The sequence below is a fragment of the Silene latifolia genome, chromosome 9, assembly GCF_048544455.1.
Source record: "Silene latifolia isolate original U9 population chromosome 9, ASM4854445v1, whole genome shotgun sequence".
Lineage (NCBI taxonomy): Eukaryota > Viridiplantae > Streptophyta > Magnoliopsida > Caryophyllales > Caryophyllaceae > Silene > Silene latifolia.
This window is the reverse complement of record NC_133534.1, coordinates 75,553,139-75,568,944: the sequence shown is the minus strand read 5'-3', so window position 1 is coordinate 75,568,944 and position 15,806 is coordinate 75,553,139. Positions and strand designations below refer to the sequence as shown.

General features: G+C 38.0%; 2 non-coding genes and 1 pseudogene across 2 annotated transcripts; all 3 read right to left on the bottom strand.

Annotated features, from left to right (window-relative positions):
* Window positions 1-2,972: 2,972 nt before the first annotated feature.
* LOC141601227 (potassium/proton antiporter CemA-like) lies at window positions 2,973-6,150 on the bottom strand (annotated as a pseudogene).
* A 5,628-nt stretch (window positions 6,151-11,778) lies between these two features.
* On the bottom strand, window positions 11,779-11,885 carry LOC141603497 (small nucleolar RNA R71). The gene has a single exon (XR_012525368.1). It is a non-coding gene; the product is annotated as a small nucleolar RNA R71 (small nucleolar RNA).
* Window positions 11,886-14,789: 2,904 nt separating this feature from the next.
* On the bottom strand, window positions 14,790-14,896 carry LOC141602787 (small nucleolar RNA R71). The gene has a single exon (XR_012524696.1). It is a non-coding gene; the product is annotated as a small nucleolar RNA R71 (small nucleolar RNA).
* Between the last annotated feature and the right edge of the window lie 910 nt (window positions 14,897-15,806).

Here is a 15,806-nt window from a genome sequence, read left to right as displayed (position 1 = left end):
AGAAAAGAGGAATAGGGCGGCTGACGTGATGGATTGCATGAGAAGGAGTGCAAAAGACGGCTTAGGGTTTTGGCATACGATTACGTAAATTCCTTGCTCGACACCTTAAAGCGTACTTCACAAGAAATTTGGGGCAAACTATTTGGGCTAAAAATAACACATTAAGGAAGGCCCATTTAATAAAATAAAAGGCTAAGGGAGGAGTAATAAGGAGGAAGGAAGCCCGAAAGGGAAACGGGCTAAAGGAAGATCAGGAGCCCATCATAGAAGGCGTCTGGATTAAGGAAAGGGAAGTTAGGGAGAAGTTAGGAAGAAGTTAGGGAGATCAGGGAGAATTGGGGAAGGTGGCCAAGTATGGAAAGAGTTCTTATGGAAATTATATTCCCTTTCCATAATCAAAGTAGGACATATCTAGGGTTCTCACCCTATAAATAGCCAAGGAAGCGAATCAAGAAGGACATTCACATATTCGCATTCAAGAGCACATCAGCACCACGGCATTAGCACATTACTATACTCATATATACATCCGTTCAAGATCTTGCAGGCCAGACGCCTAGGGCCAGCAGGATTAGCCTTGCGCCTCAATTGTAATCATCCTCCTATTCAAGTATAGTGCAATATTTGGCAGGGTACCGTCCCTCCTGCGGTTGTTCCCACATTGGGTTTTCCGCGTCACCAAATCTCACGTGTCAATTTACATTATGTTGGAGTAAGTGTCCCCGATAATAATGCGATCACAATTGTCGATCATATTGATCACATATTTAAATCTCATACCACGAATACGAAAGGGATGATACATTACATATATAGTCAACTGGTCCACACATATCGGTAATGATTGGCTGGCTAGAGTTTGACATTACTGTCGTGCGATGGTGGTGATCAGTTGATCCCTTGAGGTCACACCTAAAGGACGATTCCCTTAATTGAAAAGGTTAATTAATTGTATGCCGATACAGATTAATTAATTCCTTAAAATTGAACAAATTATTATCATAAGAGAGAAAATGACATTTTATTATAATGTGATTAAATAAGATTTTATTTAGTAATTTAAGAAGTTATATTACTAAAATTAATCGGTGATTGCGAAACACGCGAATTGAGAATGATAAGTTAGTTATAATTACAAGATGTTGTGAATTATACTAACTAGTAATTAAATGACCATTTTCTGTGAAAGTAATTTTGAATTACTAGTCAATTTATTAAATGTGATTTATTTAATTTGTAAATGATATTTAATTTGTTAAATATGCATTTTAAATTAAAACATGACATAGGACATGTCACATGTCACATGACATACAATTGTACAATTGACAAAAATAAAATGGACTCCATATTACACATATAAACCGAAATTGGTGGGCAAGTGTTAGAAGTTTTGTCTTTTTCCATTTGTCTTATTCATTTGTCTAATATGCTTGATAGTGACATGACTATAGACAAAGGCTTACACATTTGTCTTGTGAAGACAAAAAGAAAAAGAAAAATGGTCCATAGACCATAGAGGCCACCGGTTTTATGGAGGAGGTTTTTAGAGAATTTTTCTCAATTATTCATTCATTCTCTTATGTTTAAACAAAACATAAACTTCTCTCTCTTGTTCATCATTAAATCAAGTTTTATGAATCTAATTTGTATAAATCAATAACTAATAATACTAGTAGTAGTATATGAGTATTAGTAATCAATTTTAAGGTAAACCACATTACAAATATATAGTACATATTAGTTTGTGGGATTTTGGGATAGTCTTGGGTGCTACTAATTGGAGGGCTTCTATTTTGAAGTCATGAATGTTCATCCATTATTGAAAAGCTCAAGAACTAACAAGAAGGAGATCTTGTTGGTGCCCATATGATGACCGAAATTTAGATGGTGAGAAATCGATTTTCTTATCTCTTCTTATTTAGTTTGCATGCATAAGATCTAAATTAATTTCATGACTAAATTAATTTGTAACATATAAGAATATGTTGTATAATGAGATATAGATTTCGAACACATTATGCACTTTATTTCTCTATTTATTTATTAAACATACGGACGATCATACAATCAACCAACGAGTAAGACTGCATTGACCCTAATCAATCAACTTGGTAAAAAATACCTAAACAAGAACCAACAAGAATTTTTCACCCAAATGCAAAAAGATAGCCAAGCCAAAGACATCACCATCAACAACATACTTGCCCACACCAAGATGTTGGAAACCCAATTGTCTCAATTAGCATCTTCTAGCTCTCAAAGACAAGGTGGGCAATTACCACCTCAAAGTAATCCCCCAAGACATGAATCGGTTAGTGCCATCCATTTGAGGAGTTGTACAAGGTATGAAGGGCCAAAGAAGCCAATTAATGAAGATATTGTGGATGCTAGTAACAAGCAAAGAGTTGTGGAGAACTCTAAGGAAGAAGAACCCAACACCAATGAAGTTTCAAAGAAGAAGAATGAAGAGAAGGCTAAGGAAAAAGAGCCTATTGTGATTAGACTTCCATTCCCAAGTCTTCAAGCTAAGCTTATGTTTGATGAAAAACTTGGAAAGTTCATGGAAATTGTGAAGAACTTAGAAGTCTCAATCCCATTCACGGAATTGATTAATCATGTTCCAGGCTATGCAAAGTACATGAAAGACATTCTTACCAAAAAGAAATCCATCCGGACTCTGAAGACTATTGCATTCACTAAAGTGAGTAGTGCTATTCTTCAAGGAAGTTCCCCTCCAAAACTCAAAGATCTGGGAAGTTTCTCCATTCAATGCACCATTGGCGACACTACAATCAACAAAGCATTATGTGACCTTGGAGCAAGTGTAAGTGTCATGTCATACTCGGTGTGCAAGAGGTTAGGAATGGAAGAGCTCAAGTGCAATAACATTACTCTTCAAATGGCGGATCGATCAACAAAGATACCTTTAGGGGTATGGGAGGATGTGCCCGTAAGAATTGGCAAGTTCTTCATCCCGGTTGATAAATCACTACAAGTGATGGGCATACACGATTTAAATAGTGGAAAATCCAATATTTAAAAATTGTATCAAGAATGACTGGAAAAGTCGAAACAAGACCCGATATAATTTGATCATTATGATCAAATCCAAAATCTTTGTAGATAGAGCCAATCATTAGTTCCCAACCGTGGGGCGAATGAAATCCAATACATAAATCCGTTAATAACGGAATAGAAAAAGCTTTTATTGTGTCACTTAAGTTATATAGGAATTCCTGAACCCAAGAATTAATAAAAATAAGTTCTTTATTTGCCAGAATAGAATAACTGCTTAGAAGAAAGAAACATATTATAATTGTCAAGAATTAGAAAATCATATGGATACAATCCTCATTATACATCTTGATAAATTGAATCGTTTCGTTGTGGATTCCGATACGAAGTTTTTTTAGATGCGTTTCCGGGTATTCCTTTACCATTTCGTCCAACAAGCGCAGCTCTTCTAATTCCATGAATTTTTCTAGAAAACTCTTTTCTTGAATATCATTCAAAAAAGTTTCAAATTTCTTAGTATTCCACCAATTAGTAACCCAGACTTTGTCATTGTAGACATGGAGGAGGATTCCAACATTCCTATCATTTTAGGAAGACCTTTCTTGCATATCGTGGGAGCGGTAATTGATGTGAAACATGGAGAGCTTACACTTGAAGTGGGGGATGAGACAATCACTTTTAATCTTGACAAAACAATGAGAGCTCCCCGACTACATGAGCCATGTTTCATGATGGACCATTAGAGCCGAGAAAGTGATAGGAAAAAGTTGGCATCTCAATGCAAAGATCAAGCTATGGGTAAAGAATCACCACCCATATGGAAGAAGAAAATGGATAATCTTCAAGATGCTCTATCCGGAGAGCAAGAAAATTTCGTCAACAATTAGAGCTTGAATAGCTCACCACCAATCATGCCAAGAAAGGAAGAAGGCCTCATTGGCCATGACAACAAGAAATAGGAGTTGCTTTCATCAAATCATAACATCAATGGAGAGCAAGCTAATAAATTATGTGGTCTATTGGATGACGAATTCGAAGGACTAGTCAATCCCTACATCGGCAATGTTATAGACTAGGGCTTTGGTGACCATCTTGACTCGAGTCACCACCATGAAGAACACAATGTGCAAAGCTCTATGCAAGATCTTTATAATGACAATGAACAAGCCTTTGACTACTTTTACAAGGTGTTGAGCAACATCAACAACACCTTGGCTATGCCTCCTTGACATCTCATTCAAGAGTGAGAGTTTGGTGGAGTCCTCCCTAAACCGCCATTTGTAAATATTCTAACCCTTAACATGCATTTTACTTCTTGTATTGCATTTTTGTCATTCCCTTGGATTTACATTATTTTTATACTTTGATCAAGATTTTCATCATGAGAGAAAGTGAGGGAGGTATTTTAATGTGTTTTGATGTGTAGTGTTTGACCTGGTGTGGGGATAGCAATTGCCTAGGATAACCGAGCCATCATAGTGCACCCGAAACAATGGACAAAGGAATGAAGAAAGAATGATATGGAAAATGAAGAACTCATGGTGCAATTGCGTTTATTAATGAATGACCATTAATGCATAAATGATTATTGTGATTCTTCTCAACCAATTCCATAAAATATATCTAATCATGAGTAATTAATAGATAATATAGATTCATTAAAAAAAAATATTAAAAAATCAATTTAAATACTTCATATTATTTTCAATTTATATAAATTGAAGTGACTTCAAAAAATTATCTAACAATTAATGCATAACATTACGACATTGAAAGATAATGAGTAAATAACATGTTAGTAAATAGAGAATGAATGGGTGGTGTTAATGGTGGGAGGTCGTGATAGGAGATGGGTCACGATGGGTAGGTAATGATGGACTGGGGAGTTGAATAAGGTTACGAGAAGGGTTGGGAGTCACGCATGGGGTGGGGCCGGGCGGACGTAGAAGATGATGGAGGCAAGAGGAGGGATGAGTAGTTGGAGGACGTATGATATGGATTATAGTGTGATGGTTAGTTGTGGGGGCTGCTGAGATATGAGTTGAGAGGGACGTTGTGGTTCAAGGTGTTTAGTGCAGTGCAGTCATCATTGTGATGAAAGGTCTGTTGGTGGGTTTCAAGGTTGTCAAGTCAATGATGAGAGAAAAGGAAAAAATAATTGAGAGAAGAATTAACAAGCGGGGTAATATGATATAAAACGTACAACAATGAGTCAAATTAAATGTATATTGCGTAAATAAACAGGTTATGAAATCTACAATAATTTTATATTTACTTTTCAGATTTTGCTTTTCATAAGTTAAAAAATCAAGGAAAAAAAAAAAGCAGAATACTTCACAATTAAGCAACATAAACTTATAAAAAGTGTATGGGTAGACCATTTTCTAAAGTTTAATTTGTAATTTACTAAATTCAAAAAGCACGTAAGTTTACTTTTAATAATACTTTACGTTATCACCCGTGCAGTACACGGGTTCAAAAACTAGTTGATGATAATCGGGTAAGTCTCTCACTTAAGTGAGGGAGGCAAAGTTTTGAGTTTTACCTTAGGAGATAGTAAGCCCTCAACTTTTTTATCATTAACTTCATGATCTTCATCCATCTCGTCATCATGGATGGCAATTTGGAAGGCTTCTTGCATTTCCGACTCTTCCCTAGTCACTTCCTCAACTACTTCATCAATGACTTCAAGTGTGCATTCTTGGTTTAACTTTGGTCCTTTCACAAGATTAGGAAGGTTAAATTCAACTTTATCACCCTCTATTCTGAAGGTTAGCCGCCCATCTTTCACGTCGATCAACACTCCATCGGTAGCAAAGAATGGCCTACCGAGGATGATGGGGGCGCGGCTATCCTTTGGAATATCGAGGATAACAAAGACGGTGGAAATCAAATATTTTCCAACCTTGACGGGTATGTCCTTAAGTACCCCCAAGAGCGTTTGACGGACCTATCCGCCAATTAGAGAGTCATGCTTGTCGGGACCAAATCATACATACCAATTCTCTTAGAAACTTTCAAGGGAAGCACACTTACACTAGCTCCTAAATCACATATAGCTCTAGATATGGGGACACCGTCAACTACACAAAGTATAGAGAAACTTCCCGGCTCACCAAGCTTATGTGACATTTTGTTTAAAAGGAGTGTGCTACACTCTTCATTCAAAGCCTGTTAGGTTCATAAACCCCTAATTAGACTCATCTAATTAGTCTCTAAATTACTTGGTAATTTAGATTTACAAGATCTAGTGCATGCAATGTATAAATAAATGAAATAAAGAGAAAATGGATTTATCCTTACTAAATGGTGGACTGATTTATTTAAGCACAAGGTAGGACACCTTCCTAACCTTGTTCTTGAGCTTAATAATATTGGGATGATCCTCCAAGATCTTCAAGTTTCAAGTATAGAAACACTCTTCTTAGTTGCACCCAAGACTTACCCTTAACACTAATAATATTATTAACTAGATAATATTACTAGTAACCTTAAATTTATTCTAATAGAATTATTATTACTACACTAGTAATGTTTTTGAGATATTAGATTTTTTAGAACAAATTCAAGTATAAAACTATTTTATGTGAGAAGGTCCCTGTAATACCCGTCCTTTTAGGGACCCATTGACCGACGTTGACTGACCTTAGACACCGATCTTGACCTTGGGAAACCTTACGGGCGATGCCTTTTGACGATGTGAGCTGTGTTTTGTATAGGACTCGATCTAGCTGAGCCTACTCGATCGAGTAGTTTGGGAGCTCGATCGAGTAGGGGTCACTCGATCGAGTAAGTTAGTTACTCGAATGAGTAATGAGTTTGCAGCGGGGATTTATAAATCGATAATCGTGAAACCCCAAATCATTTCCGCACTTCATTTCCTAAACCTAGATGCCGTTACTCTCCCTCTCCTTCACCATAGCCCTTAACTTGAGGATGCTTACATCATAGGGATGGGATGCTTGAGTCAGGTAGCGGTCTTGACATAGGGTTGCTATGCATAGGTATGTTATCGTCATCGTCATCATCATCGTTGTTTTCAGTTAGGGTTGCAGTGATAGTGATATATGCTTGTACTGTTTGTATAGGTGTGTTGCTTGGTTGTTTGGTACCAAGTGATCGGACGTGGAATCGTTGCGGTGCGCTAAAGGTAGGTTCGCTTACTCAGTACTGTTGGTTGTCTAGAGTGTCTTTGATGTGGTTTGGTTGATTAATGTCGGTATGGTTGGTTGATTGTGATAATCGGTTGATGTCGTGTTGTTTTGATTATCGTTGTTGTGGTGCAGCTGATTGTGATTGTTTGTCTATGGTTCTATTGGTGCATCCTCAGTTGAGTGGAGTCACTTGCGGGAGTGGCTTCACGCCCGTAGTTCGCCCTCCGTGAACCCGCCACGGGAGGGGATATGCACATTAATGGACTTGCGTTTATCGCTCGGTATGATGAGTGGGGCTTAGGTGAGAATGGCTGCAGTCCTCCACTGGCAGGGCTGGTCCAGTGGACAGTCGGTGACGAAGATTGATTGGAGGAGATGTGGTGTGTGTGTGTGTGTGTGTATTGTTGTGCCTGTTTTGGTGTCTGTGATTGTGTGTCAGTTTCCTGAGCTGCTGACCTTGTGTGGTTTTGTTTCTGTTGTGTCTGCCGTGATCCTCTATGATGAGCAGTCAATCTTACCAGGTGTTGTTTAGATGATAGCTGGGTGCTTGGAGGGACGAGTCTATCACGAGTCATGACAGAAGTAGTTCACTTAGTAGATAGTGGTTTTGAGTTGTTCCTTTTGTACCGTCTGTTGTTTGTAATCACTTGTAATATAACTTAATTGTTCTTTTATCGACATTTAATTATTACTATCCTCGGGCAACCAAGATGGTAACGCCGTTACATGCTAGGGAAGGTCTTATTAAGGCTCCTTGGTATATGGGGGTGTTACAAAGTGGTATCAGAGCGACGATTTTGGAACCTGTAACAAATGAGCCTAATAAACGTAATGCGTATAATAAAATGAACCTGTTGTATGTATATTGGGTTCCCCAGCTGATGCTAGATTTTGGGTGAGTAGGCGCCGTCATTTCAAAATCATGGCCCCATTATGCTTAAGCCAGTCACCGGTTATGGGATATGGAGCCGGGAATTATGTGCTTAGTGTATAATGGTTACATTAGAATATTGGTGATGGAGTCTCTGTTAATGTTAGTATGTGTGATTGTGATGAGGAACTGTGTACGTATGTAGTTGAGTTGAAATGTGTATGAAAGTAATGGAAGTGGTGGAATGTTTATAGTACGTGACAGTGTTGTGTGATGTGGTGATAGTAGCGTATTATAAATCGTTCTATGCGTGTTGGTTATAAAGGAGTTGTGAGTCTTGCAAGTGGTGATGATAGTAAGTAGTAAGTTTGAATTAGTTGCAACGTTTGTCAAGTAGTATTTGGTAAATGTGATGGATGAACGGTTGAATGCTTCCGTGATATGGCAAGTTTAAGTCGAGTAATCTAGCTGGTAATTTGTTGTGACATGGTTAAATTATTAGTAAGCTTGAACGATAAAGGATGGTTAAATGTTAGATGAATGCTTAGAGTGATATGATTATAAGTTGTATTGTTGAAGTTACAAATGCGTGATTAGAGGTAATGAAATTTGTTGAATGTATGCATGAGGAAGTTATTAGTGTAGTCAATTGGTTTCGTAATGTTTGTAATAGAGTGAACTAATATGTATCATGGCTGAATGAAACCGTTGCATTGTATTTGAGTAGTGGTAATATGTCGTGAATGAATATAATAATCTGTGACGATTTCAGAATTTACTTTGGAATCGACACGAGTTGTTCTTTTGCAGGAACCGTTACTCAAACTCGTAACTTTTGACCTCATTCTTATTCTTTCCCAACCGAGTAAGAGTATTTACGCTATCGAGTAGACCTCATTCGATCTAGTTAGGAAGCTATAGCACCGACAAAGTTGGATCTGACAGCGGAAACTCGACCGAGTAGCTCCAACTCGATCGAGTAGAGGCCACTCGATCGAGTAACCCACTTATTCGATCGAGTAAGTGAACAGTACGCAGGGATTTTCGGGATTCATAACCCTTCTCCCTGTTCTTTTCTTCTTCATTGTTTTCATTCACAAAACCCTAATCTCTATATCTCTCTCTAGTTGCCTTAATCCTTGTTATTGGGTGCTTGAATCTTGGTGTTTTACTTGTTAATTTCTTCATCTTTACTTGCCAATCCTTCAAGGTAATAATATTCATCTCTTTTTGTGTTTCAATTAATTAAAAACACGTATAATAGTTGTGATGTGACTTATACTTAAGCATATTTCGTCCCCGAATTAGCCTCGTTCCTATGCTTTTTATTGCATAATTGGGTAATTTACTATCTTTAGTTTCCCGTTTTGCATATTCCTTGAGGTTTTGTTCCCTTGGTAGGAAAGGAGTGCAAACCTTGCATTTTCATGGCAAAATGGAGCTAAATTGATCAAATTCAATGACCAAGCATCAAAGGGAAGACGATACTAGAAGGCCTATGTAGATAATAAAGTAGATTGGGCAATGATGAGAGGATACTTGCATCCCCAACAAGATCCCCGAGGATTGTTGAGGAAAGAAGAAAAGAAAAGTGCTGACCCTCGATCCGAGCGTCTCCCTACCCAGGACGAGCGTCTCCCTGCCCACCAATCCGACCGTCCCGATGCCAAGACGCTCGTCTTGAGGCCAACAGATCCGAGCGTCTCTCCCCTAATCCACTCGGATTCCCTTGCAGAACCCACCGTGCTTACTGCCTAGAAGCTCGGGACGCGCAGATTTCTTGAAGACTACCAAAACGGAGATAAGCATCTCCTTGGAGAGGAGCACTTCCTCAACTTTTCTTAAGGGTCTTAATAGTCATTTAAGCCCTTAGTAACCCTAATCCTTATACCTAATCTCTAGTATAAATACCCAATTGTACTACCTAGATTAGCATGTCATCTTATAAGGATCTTAATCTTATCTTAATCAAGTCTCAATACTCTCTTAATCTTGTAATCAATTCTTAATTTAGCATTAATACAAATCTCATTTCTTAATCTTTCGTTAATTTCTCTATTGTTCATCATTTATTTTGGTTACTTAGAAGATTATTTGGGTTTATTTGCAGGGTTGACAACCTTCCATCAATCATCAAGTAGTTCTATTATTCTTTGCTTTATTATTTGGAATCATCTTTATAGGTATAATTCTCTCTTAATCCCTTTTTAATTATTGTTAATCATCTTCATTTGTTCATCATGTTATGCCTTGCTAGTATGATTGACAACCTTGTTAGCATGTTAAACTTGATAATGAGTGAGTAGTTTCCTTAACTAGGGTTAATGGGAATTAGGGGAAACCAACATGGGGATTGATTCATGCTTAATCTAATATGTTTTCATAATTAATTTGCTTGCTTGTTGTGATTCCAACTTATGCACATGTTATGTTTGATGAAATGCGAGCCTATGAATCCTTACATTTTTTACCCATCACTTACCTTTTCAATAAGACTTGTAAGACATAAACCAACTCGAGTCTCATTAGACCATGCATATAGTTGGATAGGAAGGATTAAGTCGACTTGTAGGTGTTGTACAATCTAATCGATTCGCCTCCGGGACCCAAACCTTCTTAGGGATTGTAAGATATACACTAACTCGACCCCATCACAACAATAAGTGCTTGCATCTAGTAGAGAACATGTTTGTATGATCAAATCCCATGAATCCCCTATGAACCCATGACACCCTAGTGCTTTCAATCAATTGTTTACAACTCGTTTTAATCATCTTGCTTGTTTTCATTGCTTTGCTTTTATATTGTTGATTAGTTTAGTTGATCTCCTACCTCAACCCAAATTGTGACACCCTTAGACATAACCATTTGCAATCGAAAATCCTACATCAATACCCGTCCCTTGGGATCCGACCTTTACTTACCTTTTTACTAAGAGTATAGTAGTTTGTGAAGTAATAAATATTGTTTTGGTCTAGGTAACTTTTGACGACGAGTAACAAAACCGAATCCCACCAAAAATGGCGCCGTTGCCGAGGATGGTGTTAACTTGATTTGATTTTCTTTTATTTTTTTTAGTTGTGTCTTTCTTTACCTTGGGGAACTCAAACTCCTCAAGGTTTGTTCTAATTGTTTTCAAGTTGTTTCATATTTTGCATGTCTAGGAGATCACGGGTTAACTTGTTACCCATTGATCTTGAAATTGAAAGAACTTTGACAAACAATAAAAGACTTGCTAGAAATACTTTGAGAGGTATTGGTGAGATTGTGGACATTCAACCAAATAACATTGAGTTCATCAACCCATTTGCAAGACAGGGAGAGGATAACCCAACACATAACCAACCACAAAATCAACCCACAATGCCTAAATTTTCATCACATTCTGTACCAACCGAGGAGAACCTACAAAATGGTACTCCTACCCCACAACACTTAACCGGTAATTTCATTGCAAAATCCGCATTTATAGAATTAGTTGAGAGAAGTCAATTTGGGGGGATTCCTAGTGAAGACCCTCATTCTCATATGGAGACGTTTTGTGACTATTAAGATGCGATTTCTCAAACCGGAGTGACTCAAGACCAAATTTGATGGGTGTTATTTCCTTATTATTTGATTGGTTCCACGAAACAATGGTTGAAGAGCCTAGACAAGGATACTCTTGGTATTGACTCTTGGAAGAAATTGGCACTTGCTTTCTACAAGAAATGCTATCCTCCGGAAAAGACTAACATGTTGAGAGCCCAAATCACTAGGTTCAAACAAAGGGATGAGGATTCTTTGTATGAAGCATGGGAGAGATTGAAGGATACTTGTCGATCTTGTCCACACCATGGACTTAGCGAGTGGTTCCTTGTACAACAATTTTGGAACGGCCTATATGAAGACTCCCGAAACATTCTCAATATGGGATCAAATGGTATGTTTACCGAAGTTGATGATAATCAAACATGGAACAAGATTGAGGAAATGGCGGTCCATAACTAACAATATAGTAGACCTCGGAAGGCTAGTAGAGGAGGAAAGCATGAAGTGGACTCTATTACTCAATTGGGTGCTCAACTTAGTGCTCATATTGACACCATTTATTTGAAGTTTGAGAAGGCTATGGCTAGACTTGAAGAGGCCTCCAAATCACCTAAGCAATATGTTAATGCCATGGTGGCATCTTCATCAATTCCAAGTGGAGTATGCGAGAGTTGTGGAACTTTGGGACATGACCAAAGTGAATGTAGGTGAACAAGTGAACAAGTGAATGCTTTTCATGTTGGAATATTGATGCGACCATAATTGGCGCATATTTAGCCCCCGAATTACCATTGTTTCCATGCTTTTTAGTGCCTATTTGGGTCATTTCTTATCTTTAGTTCTTTGTTTTGCATATTCTTTGAGATTTTGATCCCTTGGTAGGAAAGGAGTAAGAATCTTGCATTTTCATGGCAAAACGAGACTAAATTGATTGTATTCAATGACCAAGCATCAAGGAGAGACAAGACTAGAAGGCCTTTGTACATATTATAGTAGAAGAGCAATGTTGAGAAAAGGATCCTTGAGTCCCCAAGGAAATCCCCAAGGAATTCATGAAGAAAAGGGAAGAAAAGAAGAAGAAAAGATGCTGCCAGACAATCCGAACGGATTGTATACAATCCGCCCGTCCGTCCAGCCCAATCCGAGCGTCCCTCAAAGGAATCCGCTCGGATTCCCCCTCGCCAATCCGAGCGTCTTGCCCAAGGATCCGCTCGGATTCCTCAGCCCAGATCCGGCCGTCCCGACTCCCATCCGCACGGATTTCAAGACAAAGACGTTTTCATTCTTCAAGCTACGATTAGAGAAGCCCTTCTCTCGAAGATACCGAGTCTCCTTGCTCAACTTAAAAGTGTAATTACTAGTTTAGCCCTTAGTTAACCCTAATGCATCCTCCCTAATTTTCACTATAAATACCCCATTAGTCTAATTAGAGGAGCATGTTCTTCTTATCAATAATTAGTGTAGTTAATATCAATCAAATCTCTCTTCAATATTGTAATCAAGTATTAATCAAGTTTTAATCCAAGTTTTAGTTCTTTAATCTCTCTCTTGTTCTTCCTTTATTTTGGGTAATTAGAAGATTATTGGGTTTATTGGGAGATTGACAACCTTCCATCAATCATCAAGTTCTTCTATTATTCTTTGCATCTTTATTATTGGAATCATTAGTAGGTATAATCTCTTAATCTCTTTTTAATTATTGTTAATTACTTTCATTTATTCATCATGTTTCATTATGTTAGTATGATTGACAACCTTTCTAGCATGATCAATATGATAATGAGTGAGTAGTCTCTTAGCTAGGGTTTGATGGGTGATTAGGGGAAACCAACATGGGGAATGATTCATGCTTAAATTAATATGCTTTCATATCTTATTTGCTTGCTTGTTTTGATCTTAATACATGCACATGTTATATTTGATGAAATGCTAAGCATATGAATCCTTGCATTTACTATCATCTTCTATCCTTTCAACTTGACTTGTAAGACATAACCCAACTCGAGTCTTGTTAGACCATGCATGTGTTAAGTAGGAAAGATTAAGTCGACTTGTAGGTGTTGTACAATCTAATCGATTTGGCTCCGGGACCCAAACTTTCCTAGGATTGTAAGATATAACCCAACTCAATCCATCACAACAATAATTGCTTGCTTATAACTTGAGAACATGTTTGTATGATCATATCCCATGATTCCCCTATGAACCCATGACACCCTAGTGCCTTTAATCAATTGTTTACACCCCCTTATTTTATTCATCTTGCTAGTTTATCTTCATTGTTATTTTAGTTTAGTAACCTTCTACATCAACCCAATTTGTGACACCCCTAGACACTACTAGTTACAATAGAATTCTCATTTCAATACCCGTCCCTTGGGATCCGACCTTTACTTGCCTCTTTACTAATTGTAGAGTTGTTTGTGGAGTATAAATTGTGTTTTGTATCGACCATTGACCAACGACCACATATGCTTAATTGTGAACACCAAATGGACTCGATTAAAAATGGCGCCGTTGCCGGGGACGGTGTTTAATTGATTTAAGATTTCTTTTATTGTTATTAGTTGTGTCTTTTTTCACCTTGGGGAAGTAAAACTCCTCAAGGTTTGTTCTAATTGTTTTCGAGTTGTTTGATATTTTGCATGTCTAGAAGGTTACAAAGAAATTTGTTACCTTTTGACCGTGAAATCGAAAGAACCTTGACGAATAATAGGAGACTTGTTAGGAGGAATTTGGGAGGTGTTGGTGAAGTTGTTCAACCCACTAGTGAGTTTGTCAATCCTTTCGCAATAGAAGGAGAAGAAAACCCATTAAACAATATCCCACAAAATCCACCTACAATGCCTAAATTCTCGTCACACTCTATACCCACCGAGGAGGATCTACCAAATGGTACTCCTACACCACAACATCTCACCGGTAATTTTATTGCCAAGTCCGCCTTCATCCAACTAGTTGAGAGGAGCCAATTCGGGGGAATGCCTAGTGAGGACCCTCATTCTCATATGGAAACCTTTTGCGATTATTGTGAAGCTATCTCTCAAACGGGCGTGACTCAAGACCAAATAAGATGGGTCTTATTTCCTTTTTCGTTAATCGGCACCGCAAAGCAATGGTTGAAGGGCCTTGATAAGGCCACCCTTGGAATAGATTCTTGGAAGAAGTTAGCTCTAGCTTTCTACAAAAAATTCTACCCACCGGAAAAGACTAACATGCTAAGAGCTCAAATTACGGGTTTTAAGCAAAGGGATGAAGAATCTTTGTATGAAGCTTGGGAGCGGTTCAAAGGTATTTGTCGCTCATGTCCTCACCATGGACTTAGCGAATGGTTTTTAGTGCAACAATTTTGGAATGGTTTATATGAAGATTCAAGGAACATTCTCAATATGGGATCAAATGGAATGTTCACCGAAGTTGATGACAATCAAACATGGAACAAGATTGAGGAAATGGCGGTCCATAATTCACAATATAGTAGGCCTCGCAAGGCTACTAGAGGAGGAAAGTATGAAGTGGATTCCGTTACTCAATTGGGTGCTCAACTTAGTGCTCACATTGAGACAATCAACTTGAAGTTTGAACAAGCTATGGCTAGACTTGAGGAAAACTCAAAATCATCAAAGCATCATGTCAATGCCATGACGACATCCTCATCAATCCCAAGTGGGATATGTGAGAATTGTGGAACTTTGGGTCATGACTCAAGCGAGTGTAGGGGAACAACCGAACAAGTTAATGCTTTCCAAGCTTACAAAAGTGGTACCCCTTATTCAAATTTTTACAATGAAAACACCAAGTTCCATCCAAATCTCTCATACAAAAGCCAAAATGTTCAAAACCCTCAAACAACATACACTCCACCACCCATGAGAAATCAAAATCAAAGACCCTTTTACAATCAAAACCCAGGTTACCAAAATCAAAATCCATACAATCACCAAAATGACCAAGGTTTTAATGTCCAAAAAGCGGTCCTCCAAATGCAAAAGAATCAACAAGAATTTTTCACTCAAATGCAAAAAGATAGCCAAGCAAAAGATACCACCATCAACAACATTCTAGCTCACACCAAGATGTTGGAAACACAATTGACCCAACTAGCATCTTCAAGCTCACAAAGACAAAAGGGGCAATTACCACCTCAAAGTAATCCCCCTAGACATGAAACGGTTAGTGCCATTCACTTGAGAAGTGGTACAAGATATGAAGCACCGAAGGAGCAAGTTGAG